Consider the following 13702-nt stretch of genomic DNA (forward strand, 5'->3'; position numbering starts at 1 on the left):
GTCTGGCATTGCAAGCTTCCACAGGGCTATTGCCACTCGCTTCTCAACTGTGAGGGCTGCTCTCATCTTGGTATCCTGGCGTTTCAGGGCAGGGGAAAGCAAGTCAAAGTTCCATGAAAGTGCCCTTACGCGTGCGAAAGTTTCGCAGCCACTGGGAATCGTCCCATACCTGCAGCACGATGCGATCCCACCAGTCTGTGCTTGTTTCCCGGGCCCAGAATCGGCGTTCCACGGCATGAACCTGCCCCAGTGACACCATGATTTCCACATTGCTGGGGCCTGTGCCTTGTGAGAGGTCTATGTCCATGTCAATTTCCTCATCACTCTCGTCGCCGCGCTGTAATCGCCTCCTCGGCTGGTCCGGGTTTCGCCTTGACATGTCCTGGCTCTGCATATACTCCAGGACAATGCGCGTGGTGTTCATAGTACTCATAATTGCCGCGGTGATCTGAGCGGGCTCCATGATCCCAGTGCTAGCTATGGCGCCTGGTCAGAAAAAAGGCGCGAAAGTAGTATCTGATGGACCAGGAGAAGGAGGGAGGGAGAGCGGGAGGGAGGGAGGGCCGAGTGACGACATGGCGTACAGGTACAGGAACAGGGAGAAACACAAACAACTGTCACACAGAATGGTCCCCCCAAAGATTAAACTGAAAACCCTGGGCTTAGCAGGCCATTGATTTCACGGAGGAAGGGGAAGCAAATGAATACAGAACAAATCTATTTTTTACATCTTAAGCTGGCAGCCGACGGTGCAGCATGAGTGATAGCCTCTCCAGTAGGATGATGATGGATACCAATCATAATATACCATCGTCTGCCAAAAGGCAAGGGGCTGCTGCTGTGTAGCAATGCAGCCCCACGTCTGCCAGCCCCACGTCCGCCAGCACCCAGCATCGCCCTCGGCCTCTTCTGGGTGCTTAGCAGACAATACTGGGCAATTGGCAGAAAATAGTATACTACGACTGGTAGCCATCATCATCGAAACATGTCTGCCCAGGTGGCCATGATTGACAGCCATACCAGTATGACGACGATGGGTACCAGTCATAATATACCATCGCCTACCAAAGGGCAAGGGGCTGATGCAATGCAGCCCTACGGCTGCCAGCCCCACGGCTATCACTCATGCTACACCATCTACCGCCAAAAGGCAGTTAGCAGCTGCTGCTGTGTAGCAATGCAGTCCCACGTCTGCCGGCACCCAGAGGACATATGGTGACGGTGAGCTCAGCTGAGCTGAGCGGGCTCCATGCTTGCCGTGGTATGTTGTCTGCACAGGTAACCCAGGTAAAAAGGCGCGAATCTATTGTCTGCCGTTGCTGTGACGAGGGGCTAGGGGCCTGACGACATGTACCCAGAACCGCCCGCGACACTGTTTTGCATCATCCGGGCATTGGGATCTCAACCCAGAATTCAAAGAAAAGGCGCGAAAGTAGTATCTGACGGACTAGGGGAAGGAGGGAGGGCGGGCCGAGTGACGACATGGCGTACAGGTACAGGGAATTAAAATCAAGAACGGTGGCTGTGCATCAGGGAGAAACACAAACAACTGTCACACAGAATGGTCCCCCCAAAGATTAAACTGAAAACCCTGGGTTTAGCAGGCCGTTGATTTGACGGAGGGAGGGGGAAGCAAATGAATACAGAGCAAATCTATTTTTTACATCTTAAGACGACGGTGCAGCGTGACTGATAGCCCTCGGCATCTTTCTGGGTGCTTGGCAGCAAATACGGGGCGCTTGGCAGTTAGTGTATGACGATGGTCTTCAGGCCTATTGCACGATCGGCTGCTCGGGGAAGACTCTGCTAATGTGCGATGACCCAACTTGTAATAGGACGGTTAACAGTCGTAATACACCATCTACTGCCAAAAGGCAAGCCCCACGGCTGCCAGCACCCAGATCGCCGATGAAGGCTACCAGTCTACTGCACCGTCTACCGCCAAAAGGCAGTTAGCAGCTGCTGCTGTGTAGCAATGCAGTCCCACGTCTGCCGGCACCCAGAGGACATATGGTGACGGTGAGCTCAGCTGAGCTGAGCGGGCTCCATGTTGTCTGCACAGGTAACCCAGGTAAAAAGGCGCGAATCTATTGTCTGCCGTTGCTGTGACGGGGGGAGGGGGGGCTGACGACATGTACCCAGAACCGCCCGCGACACTGTTTTGCATCATCCGGGCATTGGGATCTCAACCCAGAATTCCAAGGGGCGGCGGAGACTGCGGGAACTGTGGGATAGCTGTGGGATAGCTACCCATAGTGCAATGCTCCAGAAGTCGACGCTAGCCTCGTACTGTGGACGCGGTCCGCCGACTAGAGCACCTAGAGCATTTTATGTGTGGACACACACAATCGGCTGTATACAACCGATTTCAATAAAACCGGCTTCTATAAATTCGAACTAATTTCGTAGTGTAGACATACCCTTAGTTTCTTACTAAGTTGTCACATTCATTCTAGGCCTCATCCATTAGGCCTCAACTGGAGTATTGTGTCCAGCTCTGGGCACCGCATTTCAAGACAGATGTGGAGAAATTGGAGAGGGTCCAGAGAAGAGCAACAAGAATGATTAAAGGTCTTGAGAACATGACCTATGAAGGAAGGCTGAAAGAATTGGGTTTGTTTAGTTTGGAAAAGAGAAGACAGAGGGGACATGATAGCAGTTTTCAGGTATCTAAAAGGGTGTCATAAGGAGAAGGGAGAAAACTTGTTCACCTTAGCCTCTAAGGATAGAAAGAGAAGCAATGGGCTTAAACTGCAGCAAGGGAGGTCTAGGTTGGACATTAGGAAAAAGTTCCTAACTGTCAGGGTGGTTAAACACTGGAATAAATTGCCTAGGGAGGTTGTGGAATCTCCATCTCTGGAGATATTTAAGAGTAGGTTAGATAAATGTCTATCAGGGATGGTCTAGACAGTATTGGGTCCTGTCATGAGGGCAGGGGACTGGACTCGATGACCTCTCGAGGTCCCTTCCAGTCCTGGAATCTATGAATCTATAGTACCACTAAAATATACAATTTGTTATATATAACTAGGGCCCTATCTTAGGGTAACCCTACCCTTACTTCTGCGCTGCTGCTGGCAGAGCACTGCCTTCAGAGCTGGGCGCCCTGCCAACAGCCTCAGCTCTCCGGCTGCCTATCTCTGAAGGCAGAGCAGAAGTAAGCGTGGCAATACTGTGAACCCCCTAAAATAACTTTGACCCCTCCCCACTGCAACTCCCTTTTGGGTCAGAACCCCCAATTAGAGAAATATTGCTCTCCCCCATGAAATCTGTATAGTATAGGGGAAAAGCACACAAAAGACCTGATTTCACAGGGGGAGACCAGATTTCATGGTCTGTGACATGTTTTTCATGGTTGTGAATTTGGTAAGGTCCTATGTATAACACAGAAGGATCAATAGTTCCAGCAATTGGGACACAAAAGATAATACATTAGACACTACTGACAACAAACTAACCAGTTGAAGATGAGACTCAGAAAGGCGATAACATTTTTCAGCCCCCAGTATATTGGAGACTCTGGTCTTAGAGGCACTGGCCTGGGCCCATGGTTCTCAGATGCAACAATTTGTCCCTCAGTAATATCACCATGTCAGTGTCTATTAGCTATTGAGGCCTTGTGATGGGACAGTCTTTCATAATACAACCCATTCTGTGAGGAGATGGACACTTAAGTAGTGCTTATAGACTTTGGCCTTTGTTAGCCCCCTTTTTGGACCCTTCATCTTCTCCAAGCATTGGTCACTGGTTTGGTGAGTACCTAACTCCACAACTCCCTCTGAAATTGTCTTGTACACCTTTTAGTTTCTCCTAGGAGAGCTGAGGTCCTGCAATGCTACTGTCTCTGTCCAAAAGGCAAATATAGTACCTTCACACTGGCTGCTGATTAGCTGACAACCCACTCAGAGGACACCCTTCAGATGTTTGTTGAGTTTAGTTCTAGATCTGTTATAGATGGATCAGCTATTTATAGGTCTAGAATGGATGAACCAGGAATAGTTCACTGGTCACCTGCCCAGAGGAATTGGTCACCAGGAAAGCAGTTCACAGCTCACCTCAGTGCTTCCAGCCACTATGAGCCATAGGTGGTGAACTCCATGCCCATGGGCAGTAACACAAGAAGCTGACACAATTCAGCCCAAGTCAAGGTTAGCATTAAGGTCAGCCAAAAGGTACCTAGCACAACCCAAGACATAATTGAGGAAGTTTTGTCTTTAGGCATATGTGTATTGAGAGTCATTCTAGAGAAAATATTCAGCTAAACAAGTTATTTCTCTAGCAAAGAAAACCTCAGCATGTCATTTGTGCAAGGGGGCTTGTGAGCTAAAGTAAAATTGAAATCTAACTCCCCCGCCCCCCAAATCCTTGTTTGAGTATCCACTTGTCTTGGGCTTATTCTTCAGGAATGAGAACCTGAAAAGAATGATATCCTAATATGCATAATTTCTAGATGGAAATTATTACTGGGAACTCAATCTGTAATTTCATACACTAGAAAATAATTTATGAGCCTAAGGTCTTTGGGGCAGGGACAAGGGGAATAACTAGTGAGACTGTCTCTTTGTTCTGTTTGTACAGCACCTAATGTAATAATATAATGTAAAAAGTAAAAATTAAACTATACAAAAGTATGCATTCCTATAAAACATGTAGCGTATACAGTAAAAGGGGTTACAAAAATGCGAACTAAAATCCTATAAGGGCTCAAAAAAGGACTGTAGGTTTGGTTTTCTTTTTTAAATAGCTGAGTGCTTTAAGAGCAAAAAAACCCACACACACACAAAAAAATAATCAGTAAATATAAGTGAACCCCAGTCACTGAAATACTATTCAAATGTGCCATCCAAATTCTGTTTTAACAAATGATTAACTGTAAATAATTAAATTACTTTAAATAATTCAAAATCAGAACAAAACTGCCAACCATTAAAATCCCATCAAAAATTCTATTTCACTTTAATATAAAATAAATATTACTAAAAATATTAGAACTATATAATAAAATTGCTCTTCATTTTTTAATTCTATCATGGTTACATTTTTACACGTATTGGAAGTAGTTATACCATCTAGAAATCCCCATGTCTTTTTTAGAGATTTTGATTAAATTATTTATAGTTTAATAATTTAAACCAGATTGTCCCACTGCCTGCAGCAGTTAGCACAATTTATTATTTACAGACACATTTTCTGGGAAGAGCTCATTTCCTTCCGAATGGCTATAAAGGCTTTTCAGGGGAGGAAAAAAAAAAAAAAAAAAAAGCATATAGTGGTGGTAGTTGTCACCATCTGAGCTCTCCTTTGCATAATTTGTTTTATTACTAAGGGTTTCACTGGGCATGACTGCACTGAGTTATACTGCCATAACTATGTTTTATTATTAAACCAAGCATTCTCCTCTTTAACATTCATTTTTTAAAACATTTTTACAACTCCCTCCCAACTGTTCAATTTTCTTCATATTTTGCAGTGTTAATTTGTGCAAAAGCTTTTTCAACTCCTTAATTTTTAAAAATTAAATTAAAAATTAACTGACACTTTTAGCCAAATTTTTGTGGCAGTTCTAAACTTCTGTTTTTTGCTTTTATTTTTTAAATTTAGTACACTTAGCTTGCAAAACTGTACTTCCTAAATACAGTCCTTGGAGGAAGACTGCTTTCTACTTTAGATTTATGCAGAAAGTAACATTGTTTTTCCCCTGACCTGTCAGGATTTTTTTCCGTTTAGTTTGGGCGGGGGGGGTTTGCAAGGCGGGGGGGGGGTTGTTTGTGTTTTTTCAACTTTTAATTGTTCTGTATACTTGTTACATTCATTTTTTTAAAGGTGGTACATTTTATTTGTAAAGTTTGAGCCACCAGAAATAATCATTTTGCAACTGCTGTCTGTGTGTGTGTGTGTGTGTGTGTGTGTGTGTGTGTGTGTGTGTGTGTGTGTGTGTGTGTGTGTGTGTGTGTGTGTGTGAGACCTAGATACTATTTGTTGGAATGTTTAATATTTTAAAGTTGATATGGGAAATTACCAAACACTCAGGGCCATGTTGGCTCATTTTAAGACAGATTCTCTTCATCTGCAGTCACCCCTATTGATCAGAGGCTTTCTTTTTAGAAACTTCCCCTTACTTTGTTAGTTATTCTTTGAATCAGACATCCTTCCTGTTTTATTCTTTCTGTCCTTATCACTTATTACTTTCAAGGCCTTCCTTCTACTTGCTAGTCAGGCCTTTCTTTACAACACATATATATTTCCTTAACTAAACTTAAGCTAACTTTAATTCTTTAATTTTATACTTATCCTACATTCTCAACCTTAAAACCTGACTACGTGGGATTTACTACATTAAGCGTTTAAAAAATACGTCTACAATTTTCCAACATTTTGTAACACTAATAAACTTGACAGTGCAGAATTAAAATGACCATTACCTCAATTACATTGTCATTAAAAGCTTTGTTAGTTATCAGTCTTATTTCCACCAGCAGGGGCTAGCTAACTCCCGAATTTCGTGTTCCTGGCTGTTAAGATTCAGGTTTAAGGGAAGAATAGAATGTCCAAACGTGGGTACTGCTTTTAAAGCATCCTCCCATAATCTGAATTCAGCCACATTACAAAAATGGGTATAGGATGTGAAATCTTTCCATTTATCACCGCAGGGAATTTTGATGTGAAACAAAACATTGGCCAATAAGAATAACAGTCTTTGGATCTATACCGAAAGTGGTTATTTCCAGCAACTACACAATATTTACCATTCCCAGCCTAAGCAGTTTTTTACTAAACCAGTAAAAATCATGGCTTTAATAAAGACACTGGATTTATGGCTTACTACAACAACCCACAAACACAACACACACACTTTTTGTCCAGCGGTGCTAATGGGCCACTTCACCTTGAATGGTTGCTTAGAATACATGCTAACTATACTAGAACTTATATTTAGCTGTGACACTCGGAGTACCGTTCCCACACCTGAGGAAGAACCCCATTTAGCTCAAAAGTTTGTCTCTCTCACCAACAGAAGTTGGTCCAATAAAAGATATTACCTCACCCACCTTGTCTCATAGATCCTGAGGTCATGCTTGTTAATATGCTTGTCCTTCTCAGGCTTGTTCCATTCAGGATCCTGCACAGGTTTCAGAGCCAGACAGGCTTGCCTTCCTCAGTGGAGTCGTTGTCGTCAGAGGACTCATCTCTCCTGGAAAATTTTTGTGCTTTTTAGATTTAACCTTTTTGCATGATTTGGAAGCATAGAAGCTTTGCTGGGGCCTTTTACAGCTTGCCCTCCTCAGGCCCTTTTGAAGCCCTTTTGAGAGGTATGTCTCAAAATCGTCCCCCACTGGATCCCATCCTTCCTGGGAGGGAGGAGGTCAGAACTCATCAGAGCCCTCCTGGTTGGCTTGGGCTTCTTTCTCTAGGGCTCTCAGGACCCATTTTAAAATTGCAAGGGGGTGGGGAAGAGAATTCATGGCTCTGCAAACCTCCCCCTCTTTGTATGTTCTTATTTATTAAACATTTCTTTATTTAGAAGCCTCAGCTGAGTCAGTTTTGTCTAAGATTATTTTTTTTTTTTAAAAAGGGGTTTTTGTTGTTGTTTTGTTTTTTTATACAAGATCATCCTAATGAACATTCCTTGGCATGCTTTCTGCCTTTGTCTCAAAGATACCTGTAAACCTAAACCTGGGTAATAAATTGACTGAACAAGCTCCTTCTGAATTCAACACTTCAATAACATTACAAGATATTTCTGTCCAAGATTAAAATTCACCTAGACTTTGCATGTTGATGGGTATGTTGCACTCAAGCATGCCCATAAATGTAGAGACTGCAGAACAAGGAAGTTATCTTGATGAAATTCCATCAGACAGATGTGCCATGAAACTTGTGCTACTATCTTTGTTAAGCAACCTCCTGACATAAGAGACCACTCCAATGTAACAATAATTTTGTCTTTTGAACAGTCATTTAAAATAGCTTCACTGGAGTCTTTTCATCCCTGCAATATGGTGCTTGACCTTGTCAACTTTGTCTTTAGCAGACTGCTTCAACTCCACGCATTAGATTCCTTTGACAGTTATCCCTGTAGATGTATGACCTCTCTCATTAGGTTGTGAGATCCTCAGAACAGAGAATGTCCTTAAGAGTCTGGAAAGTGCTGTGCACATGGTAGGTTCTACTGCAAATTAATAATATGCCATTATTGGTACATACTCTGTTGGTAGTAGTGTGTGATTCTTCTTGTTCATAAAGATAGTTTGCTGGGGACTTGAGAAGACAGGGCAGGAAAATCTTGGTGTTTATTGGCCCTCCCCCACTCTGGCAAAAGATAATATGGCTGTCATAGCATATTTAGTCACACTAATAAATCACAGTAATAATGAATCACCAAATCAAACAGCTGACTTACAACAAATACAAGTAAATGCTTGCTAGCAAACAAACTGCTTGTGAAGAGTACATACACATTTTACCTGTAAATCTAATCTCTAAATTCTGCTAGACAGATTCAGACCAGTTTTGAAAATGTGTGCCAAAATAAACCACTCAGCACAGTTCTGTGGTGGATGCATCCTCCCTTTCCTTCTTGAACAAAGATTATAAAAATTACATGGGAGAAACAGGGTCTACCAGAAGTGAGAGGAACTCTACGCTAGAATAAATCTTCGCTCATGCCAATTTTTTTACCCACAGCACTATTAAACATTTGGTGAAATCCTGGCCCTACTGAAGTCAATAGAGTTTTATCGCTAGAGTTTTTCTATATGCAATATAGAATACAGGAGTATCATACCCCTTTAAAATCTGAAGTGACCAAATGTCACGTGGCTACCAATCGTTAACGTGAAAGTACATGGCATACGCACATCTCCATAAAAAAAGAGGACCGTGCTCACAATCTGCTTTAAGAAATCAGGAATGGTCCCCGCTGGCTCCAGGCAAGAAGCCACTTAAATTGACAAAATCTGAGCAACCTCTAAAGGTAACTTGTTAAAGGGGTGATTAAAAAAACAAAACAAAACGAAAAAAAACCTTTTATGATGAATGTAGTAAGATGAGGCCCTGAGACATAAACCCTTGGTATCAGAGGCCCGGTATGAGGCCTGAGGCCTGAACTGAAGTAATGGTCAAGACATTGCTAACAAAAAGCAAAGTTAGGCTGTGAGCCAGAGGCAGGCCCTGCTCACAGAAATTGGCAAGAGGAAGGCTGCTAAAAGAACATGTACCAGGACGGCACCAGAACAGCCTGGTACAAACACATCCCACAGAGATAACAAGGAACAGGCAGACCCAGCCTAAAGACAGGGTCAAAAGGACAATATGATAGGGGGAGGGATAGCTCAGTGGTTTGACCATTGGTCTGCTAAACTCAGGGTTGTAAGCTCAGTCCTTGAGGGGGCCATTTAGGGAACTGGGGTAAAAATCTGTCGGGATTGGTCCTGCTTTGAGCAGGAGGTTGCACTAGATGACCTCCTGAGGTCCCTTCCAACCCTGATATTCTATGATTCTATGACAATATGATAGACTTGTTTGTTCAAACCTTGTTTACCAGGAGAAAGGCAGCACCCTAATGCGTAGAGGGGCTGTACCTCAATGCGTTCAATCCCTGAGTGGCTCAGACACACACCCACACACCCCTACCCTAATTAACCCATTAAACACAACACACACACACACCTTAAATAACTCACTAAACACAGCAATTGTTTTGTTAGTGTTGTGGAACTACATAGAGAATCCGTGTAGTAAAAAAAGCACTTTGACAAGGCAATGCTGTACAGTTTCTCAGTAAGGAAGGGAGAAAGACACTCAAAGCAATTCCATCTATTGATACTGATAAAAGGCCATAGGTGCATAAAACATCACCATGGTCAACAGTATGAGTCAAAATGGAGACTACATCCTTGACCAGAAGATCTGTAACAATTCAGATGGTTCAAGCCTAAAATCTGATAGGGCTGAAGGAGGCCAGAGGAAGGCAAATATTTCTGGACTTGCTTCGCTGCGGTCTTATCAACAGTCATTCTCAGAAGTGAGGGATTTCAGACAGGGGGATAACTGAGGATGTTTCTTGAACAGAGATCTAATAATTGCTTTTCTAAGGCCTGTTTACTCTAGACAATTAATAATTCTCACTATTGCCAACTGTTTCAGCTTCATCCATATCAGCAAACATTGAGAGGCTTTGCTGGATGACACTGGTGTTTTATGCACTATGCCAATTCAACTAGTTTGAGAGCAGCAAGATGACAGTGGAAACAGACTGTCTCATGAGGGCTCCTAAAGGTGCTAAAATGGCTAGAGATTAACCAGTGCTAACAATGGGAAGTTAAAAAAAAAAAAGCCTTAGTACAGGCACTTAGAGTCTGACATCTAGCCTTTCTTCACAGAAGCACTGACAAGCCTCCAATAAAGTGGCCTCCGTAACTCGCTTCTAGTTTTCAATGAAAAAATTGTAGTGCACACACTGCCCAGCCACTCAGAAAACATTGCTAGCTTAAAAAAAAAAAAAAAAAAAAAAGTCCCCCACAGCTACAGACAGTTCAGATCCAAACAGTCTTTTCTGCAAAAATGTTGAGAGTATTTTATAGTGAGGAATCGTTAAGCTGCAATGGATGCAAACAGTTCTAATTTAACAAGCTGTTAACCAGTTTAAACGTTCAGCTAAGCAAGGTGGTGGTGAAGAAAGAGTCTTCAGCACAGCCACGAGATTTTAAAAAGCTTGTAGTCCATCCTCATGTGGAATATTGGTGTAAGAGTCTTTGTATCCCTGTTAATCTGATTCAGCACAAGACTGTCATCAGCACTCTGCCCATCTGCCTTCCTATGTCATCTGTTGCAGACAATTTACATACTATGGTGACCTGTGAGAATAATATGAGGTTCAGGGGGGCAGAGGATAGCTGTTTATGGAGTCCCATCAGGCAACTGATATATCAGGCTGTCATCAAGACAGTACTGAGTTCTTCTACACCAGTTCTACAACTTGTGAACCCCTTTCAATAAAATGTCAAGTCTCGCGAACCCCCTCCTAAAAATGAGTATTTCCAGGGATTTTCTCCTTTACCTGAGTATAAAAGCAGCGATCTTGGAAATATAAAATGTGTTTTTATGACCTGCTTATTACACACTATTAATTATTAATTATTATTTATCATTACAGAATTTGTATTACATTATGAAAATGGCAACACTCTTCCAAGATCTCACTTTCGTAGCTTGTATCACTTTGAATAAGCCTGTTATAAGACAAGGCTCCTATGTTTCATCAAAGAGTATCAGATGTGAAACAGCATGAAGGTATTTAAGAAGACAACTCAAAGAGTTCCTCCTACACAAGCATTCAGGTCTTGAGCAGTCCAGGCAAACAACACGCTTTACAACAAAGCTTAAACTTGTTCTTCATAATAATTTTCAAAACAATACTAGCTGCCTATTTAATTTTAAAAACAGCAAAAAATATCCACCTCCCTTTCCATTTCTTATAAGGAATCTTAAAGTTTAAATCTCCTCAGTGTGATAGAAATGCTTGCTTTCATCTGCTTAGCTCTTGGACGTTCAGGGGCTTCGGGCTGCTGGCCCTGTGCTGCCTGGGGTCCCTAGGGACAGCTCTGTCTGCCATTAGGGAGTTTTTCCCCCCCCCCCCCGAGAACCCCCTGCAACATTTCGCAACCCCCCCAGTGGTTCACGAACCCCAGTTTGGGAACCACTGTTCTACACAATCCCAGAGGACTTGTCCAACTGTATGACACCGGAATCCATAAACCCACCACTGCATTGCACCTCTCTCAAAGGTGGTTTACAAGAGGCATCACACAGTACATGGCAACTGTACACAACCACTCAGGGCATGCTGTGAATACTGTACCCAACTGAAGCTTCCAGGAGAATTCAGGGAGGCAGAGTGTACTTGACCAAATTGTTACTTGTCAGTACCATGGGTTTTTTAAATGAACAGGGACTAAGCCTCATCTGAAAGACAGTAATTCCAGCAAAAGTGGTCTTAGTACCATATTAAGTGATGTGTTCAATGACTTGAAAGAATGTCATCCAATGAAATTAGCACCACTTCCTGCAACAGCTTGTGTTTCCATGGAGGTCTCTCTCTAGGCCAGGGGTTTGGCACACGGCTCGCCAGGGTAAGCACCCTGGCGGGCCGGGCCAGTTTATTTACCTGCTGATGCGGCAGGTTCGGCCGATTGCAGCCCCCACTGGCCACGGTTCGCCGCCCCGGGCCAATGGGGGCGGCGGGAAGCCACGGCCAGCACATCCCTCACCTGCGCCGCTTCCCGCTGCCCCCATTGACCTGGGACGGCGAACCTCAGCGATTGGGGGCCGCGATCGGCCGAACCTGCCGCGTCAGCAGGTAAGTAAACTGGCCCGGCCCGCTAGGGTGCTTACCCTGGCGAGCTGCATGCCAAACGTTGCCGACCCCTGCTCTAGGCTGACACTGCCAAGTGTGTGAGATCAGACAAAATCACAGCCCAAGCCAGTATGGCTTAAAGCAGGGGTTCTAAACCCTTTTCTTTCTGAGCCCCGCCTCAACATGCTAGAACAACTCCAGGCCAGAGCCCAGCGGGGCGGGGACAGGACTCGGGGCTCCAGGCCAGGGATGGGAACCCTCGGGCATAGGTGTAGTTTGACTTCTATTTGGGGGGGAGAGGGAGGGGCAAGGGCCAGCAGGGCTGTATCCAGCTATGAACAGCGGGGTCCAAGAAGAGAGCGCCACCTCCACCCCGTGACTCACCTCAGCAGGCCACCTACCTGTCTGGAGCTGTGTGCCAGTGGCTGCTCCCTGAGGGCTCTGCTGGGCCCAGCTCTGACCAGCTGCGTGAGCAGACAAAGGGGGCTGGAAGCTGAGAAGCAGCCACAACACCGGGCACTAGCAGGCGGTTGAGGGAATGCCATGGCTGCCTACTCTATGGCGGCACCACCTGCCAGAGGAGCAGCTGCCCCACACTACCTGGCTCTGGCTTCCCGCCTAGAACCTGGCTAGAGGGCGGGTGCTGCGGGAGAGGCGGCGGCAGTGGGGTGGAGCTGCCCCCAGGACTGCCCCACTCTGGCACTGCAGTTTGGGGGCGGGGGGCAACAACCTTGTGCCCCCTCAACTCTGCCCATGGGCTCAAGGTTTCTGCCCACGTCGGGATTTCAGCCCCGGCTTCAGGGGCGGGGGAGTTCAGGGTTTCAGCCCTGCGCTGCTCCCAGCTTCAGCCCCGCAGAGGTGGGATGGGGTGTCAGGCTGCACTGCTGCCCACTTCAGCCCCATGGGGGGGGGGGGGGGGGGAAAGAGAGTGACGGTGCTGCCGGGGCTCAGGGCACCGGGTTTCAGCGGCGGGGCCCTGCAGACCCCCACTTGAGAACCGCTGGCTTAAAGAATTCAGATGAAGACTGAAATGTAACAGAGATACATAAGTAAGTGTAAACTGCACTCTGAAATAAATACAATCTTTTTAAAATGTTCTCCCCTTCAATTCTGTACTACCAATTGCCAAGCCCCAAACAGAACATATTTCCTGTCTTTTGATCAGTGCTATCTTTTCTTAAGAGGCATTTTGAACCTCTAGGTGGCTAACTGTTTGACTTTCAACCTTTGATAGGCCAAGAAATATCTCAGATGTTTTCTCCCAACAGTTAATAAATATTTTGTTTGTATTTTATTACACAGGCGACTCCTCAATCCAATAATTCAGACTGATTTACAAGCATCAAG

This window comes from Chrysemys picta, chromosome 6 (genome assembly GCF_011386835.1).
Source record: "Chrysemys picta bellii isolate R12L10 chromosome 6, ASM1138683v2, whole genome shotgun sequence".
Taxonomy (NCBI): Eukaryota; Metazoa; Chordata; order Testudines; family Emydidae; genus Chrysemys; species Chrysemys picta.